The sequence below is a fragment of the Schistocerca gregaria genome, chromosome 3 (assembly GCF_023897955.1).
Source record: "Schistocerca gregaria isolate iqSchGreg1 chromosome 3, iqSchGreg1.2, whole genome shotgun sequence".
Taxonomy (NCBI): domain Eukaryota; kingdom Metazoa; phylum Arthropoda; class Insecta; order Orthoptera; family Acrididae; genus Schistocerca; species Schistocerca gregaria.
In genome coordinates, this window is record NC_064922.1 from 584,253,156 (window position 1) to 584,258,155 (window position 5,000).

A 5,000-nucleotide genomic window follows, 5' to 3' on the forward strand; every position below is an offset into this window, starting at 1 on the left:
ATCAATCTGTCAATCCTTCCGGTGTCCGGGCCTGGTGAGGTTTCCCGTGTTGAGTCAAATTAAGCCGCAGGCTCCACTCCTGGTGGTGCCCTTCCGTCAATTCCTTTAAGTTTCAGCTTTGCAACCATACTTCCCCCGGAACCCAAAAGCTTTGGTTTCCCGGAGGCTGCCCGCCGAGTCATCGGAGGAACTGCGGCGGATCGCTGGCTGGCATCGTTTATGGTTAGAACTAGGGCGGTATCTGATCGCCTTCGAACCTCTAACTTTCGTTCTTGATTAATGAAAACATACTTGGCAAATGCTTTCGCTTCTGTTCGTCTTGCGACGATCCAAGAATTTCACCTCTAACGTCGCAATACGAATGCCCCCGCCTGTCCCTATTAATCATTACCTCGGGTTCCGAAAACCAACAAAATAGAACCGAGGTCCTATTCCATTATTCCATGCACACAGTATTCAGGCGGGCTTGCCTGCTTTAAGCACTCTAATTTGTTCAAAGTAAACGTGCCGGCCCACCGAGACACTCAACTAAGAGCACCCTGGTAGGATTTCAACGGGGTCCGCCTCGGGACGCGCAAGCACGCCTTCGGCTCGCCCCACCGGCAGGACGTCCCACGATACATGCCAGTTAAACACCGACGGGCGGTGAACCAACAGCGTGGGACACAAATCCAACTACGAGCTTTTTAACCGCAACAACTTTAATATACGCTATTGGAGCTGGAATTACCGCGGCTGCTGGCACCAGACTTGCCCTCCAATAGATACTCGTTAAAGGATTTAAAGTGTACTCATTCCGATTACGGGGCCTCGGATGAGTCCCGTATCGTTATTTTTCGTCACTACCTCCCCGTGCCGGGAGTGGGTAATTTGCGCGCCTGCTGCCTTCCTTGGATGTGGTAGCCGTTTCTCAGGCTCCCTCTCCGGAATCGAACCCTGATTCCCCGTTACCCGTTACAACCATGGTAGGCGCAGAACCTACCATCGACAGTTGATAAGGCAGACATTTGAAAGATGCGTCGCCGGTACGAGGACCGTGCGATCAGCCCAAAGTTATTCAGAGTCACCAAGGCAAACGGACCAGACGAGCCAATCCGATTGGTTTTGATCTAATAAAAGCGTCCCTTCCATCTCTGGTCGGGACTCTGTTTGCATGTATTAGCTCTAGAATTACCACAGTTATCCAAGTAACGTGGGTACGATCTAAGGAACCATAACTGATTTAATGAGCCATTCGCGGTTTCACCTTAATGCGGCTTGTACTGAGACATGCATGGCTTAATCTTTGAGACAAGCATATGACTACTGGCAGGATCAACCAGGGAGCTGCGTCAACGAGAGCTGAGCAGCCGGCCGCCCGGGAGTGTGTCCCGAGGGCCCGCGCGAACACGCAAGCGTCCGCTCAATTATTCTGCAAACAGGAGGAGGCTGAGCTCCCCTGCACGATACACCTCGAAACCCTCTCAGGTCCCGGCGGCGCGCAGCGCCGTCCTAAGTACTTGGTCGGGTTCGAGAGAGGCGCAATCGCCCGGAGATAGGCGAGTAGACGCTTTCAGTGCGAACACCCGTGCTCCCAACTGAGCTTGCCGCTGCCGACAGAGGCCCGGGAGCGTGCTGTCGTGGCATTGCCGGCGGGAAACAACACGCGCCACCTACGGTGACCGGCAGCTCCAACGCCAGCGCCACAGAAGGGCAAAGCCCCACTTGGGTGCAGAAGCGAACTCTCCCAGCACAGCGCACGCGCCAACACGTCCGCAGAGCTGCGATACAAACCACCTGCGAGAACCGCTGGGGGCGACCGAGCAGCAGACGGCGTCGCGACGCCGAGTGCCGGGCGGCGGCGCATCCTCAACGCACACAGTCCGCAATCGGACCAGCACACTGCAGATGTCCACCGCGCTTCGCACCGGGCTCGGCAGAACCCACTTTGGCCGCCTGGCGCCGCGCGCAGGGTGCGCCGGCGCATAGCTGGGACGCCAGCCGGGCCCGTCGGCCGGCGCTCCTGCCACTGGGCGCCCCCCACCAGCCGGCTGTAGTGCGTGCGCTCACGCAGCGCGCGGCCAGCACGCCGGGCGGCCCCCCCTCACCGGCCGGGGACTGTCCCGCCAAGCCACAGCCTCGTATCGCTTCATACCCACATGGCCAACTCAGGTTCGGGGGCATGGCGGGTACCGCCGAAACAACCGGTTCACAGATGTACCGATCGTCGCTATCACCGATGCACCTGCAGCGCGAACAACCGCTCAACAACTGATTTCCAGTTCATTTGCGGATCTTTGGCAGCAAACGTATACGTCAATCTACATTTGCGAAATCTACGATTCTGGCATGCCTGCATGTTATGTGTCACGACACGCTACATCAGCCCACATACACACTGCGGCATGTACACGAGAGAACACGTGGAAGATGGTCCGCGCACGTGTGCAATGTCCCTTGCGCGGTCGACTGTCAACCGGCCTCTGTAGCATGTCGCAGATGTGGAACGCGGTCCACCGTGCTATCATGTTGTGTGGGGCAATACGATTAAATAGGAAAACCCTCGTCGCTACATCAACAGACGGCTCACGCTGATTCCCGGCAGAGGGAGGAGGGGGGGGGGGGGGGGGCCAACATGCAATACTTTCGTCCGTACCTACTTACCACATGTCTGTACGGCGTACAACAGTGCAATCTCGCTGTAATGGGGAGACGAGACAAGTAGCATCGTGCACAACATATGGCCCTTATGATTCGCCATTGTAGGGCGCAGCCGGTGTACGGTCAAGCATGTGCCACATTATGTCACTCAGTACGTAACGACGGATGATCAGTGTGGGTTACGCGTACATCAGCGGACAGTCCACACAGGCCGTACCACAACGTACACTGACTGCATCGACAACCGAATGCAACTGAACAGCTGCAAGGCTCATTTCACAAACAAACGCCTGACCGACCAGCTTGGAAGGGCAGGAGGGGAGGGCGATATTCGTTCTGTAGCGGTACACCCTTCCAGTGGTTAGCGGGACTGTGTAGAAAGTACGCAACACTCGAAAGACCTTTATGTGAGGGTACGCACCATGGCATCAAGAAATACACATGACACCAGAGGATCCAAGCAGTGAACTATGTTCAGAGGGTTGCTGTTAGGCAAAGCTACATTCCTGTGACGTTACATGTGACAGTTAAGGTGCAGTGTAAGTTAGGTTAAGGTGCAGTGTAAGTTAGGTTAAGGTGCAGTGTAAGTTAGGTTAAGGTGCAGTGTAAGTTAGGTTAAGGTGCAGTGTAAGTTAGGTTAAGGTGCAGTGTAAGTTAGGTTAAGGTGCAGTGTAAGTTAGGTTAAGGTGCAGTGTAACTTAGGTTAAGGTGCAGTGTAAGTTAGGTTAAGGTGCAGTGTAACTTAGGTTAAGGTGCAGTGTAACTTAGGTTAAGGTGCAGTGTAACTTAGGTTAAGGTGCAGTGTAACTTAGGTTAAGGTGCAGTGTAACTTAGGTTAAGGTGCAGTGTAACTTAGGTTAAGGTGCAGTGTAACTTAGGTTAAGGTGCAGTGTAACTTAGGTTAAGGTGCAGTGTAACTTAGGTTAAGGTGCAGTGTAACTTAGGTTAAGGTGCAGTGTAAGTTAGGTTAAGGTGCAGTGTAACTTAGGTTAAGGTGCAGTGTAACTTAGGTTAAGGTGCAGTGTAACTTAGGTTAAGGTGCAGTGTAACTTAGGTTAAGGTGCAGTGTAACTTAGGTTAAGGTGCAGTGTAACTTAGGTTAAGGTGCAGTGTAACTTAGGTTAAGGTGCAGTGTAACTTAGGTTAAGGTGCAGTGTAAGTTAGGTTAAGGTGCAGTGTAAGTTAGGTTAAGGTGCAGCGTAACTTAGGTTAAGGTGCAGCGTAACTTAGGTTAAGGTGCAGCGTAACTTAGGTTAAGGTGCAGCGTAACTTAGGTTAAGGTGCAGCGTAACTTAGGTTAAGGTGCAGCGTAACTTAGGTTAAGGTGCAGCGTGGGTTAGGTTAGGGGCCAACGTGGGTTAGGTTAGGGGCCAACGTGGGTTAGGTTAGGGGCCAAAGTGGGTTAGGTTAGGGGCCAACGTGGGTTAGGTTAGGGGCCAACGTGGGTTAGGTTAAGGGCCAACGTGGGTTAGGTTAAGGGCCAACGTGGGTTAGGTTAAGGGCCAACGTGGGTTAGGTTAAGGGCCAACGTGGGTTAGGTTAAGGGCCAACGTGGGTTAGGTTAAGGGCCAACGTGGGTTAGGTTAAGGGCCAACGTGGGTTAGGTTAAGGGCCAACGTGGGTAAGGTTAGGGGCCAACGTGGGTAAGGTTAAGGGCCAACGTGGGTTAGGTTAAGGGCCAACGTGGGTTAGGTTAAGGGCCAACGTGGGTTAGGTTAAGGGCCAACGTGGGTTAGGTTAAGGGCCAACGTGGGTTAGGTTAAGGGCCAACGTGGGTTAGGTTAAGGGCCAACGTGGGTTAGGTTAAGGGCCAACGTGGGTTAGGTTAAGGGCCAACGTGGGTTAGGTTAAGGGCCAACGTGGGTTAGGTTAAGGGCCAACGTGGGTTAGGTTAAGGGCCAACGTGGGTTAGGTTAAGGGCCAACGTGGGTTAGGTTAAGGGCCAACGTGGGTTAGGTTAAGGGCCAACGTGGGTTAGGTTGCCAGAGATGTGTCAAATCAGGATGTACGTTTGGCTGGTGTCAGGTGGTGGGTTGGTTCGATGCCTTTATAAGGGGTGTGGCCAAAGGGTATTTTATTACTTGTACCTTTTGTGTTGTGGCGTGGCGTTGCGTCCTGTGTTGATACTGGGTGGACCACTGTGGGTGTTGCTGGCTGATTTGAGCTGCGTTGTTTGCGGGTGATGTGAGACATTCTGTCTTATTAGTGGACGTGACGTTCCTCTTGTCGTTGTTTGGATAGTGTCCTGTGGCAGCGAGGATAAAATGGATGTTGTTGAACGATAGTGCTTTGGTGCTTTCGCTTTGTTACACACAGAGTGGACTGTGAGATAGGGTGACTGGGTCGAGTGCGGTTCACAC

At 53.3% G+C, this 5,000-nt stretch overlaps 1 non-coding gene across 1 annotated transcript in view; it reads right to left on the reverse strand.

Annotated features, from left to right (window-relative positions):
- The window catches only part of LOC126357224 (small subunit ribosomal RNA), a 1,893-nt gene extending 568 nt beyond the window's left edge, over positions 1 to 1,325 (reverse strand). Inside the window, exon 1 of the ribosomal RNA XR_007566174.1 lies at positions 1 to 1,325. This exon is cut by the window's left edge and continues 568 nt beyond it. This is a non-coding gene — a ribosomal RNA (small subunit ribosomal RNA).
- Between the last annotated feature and the right edge of the window lie 3,675 nt (positions 1,326 to 5,000).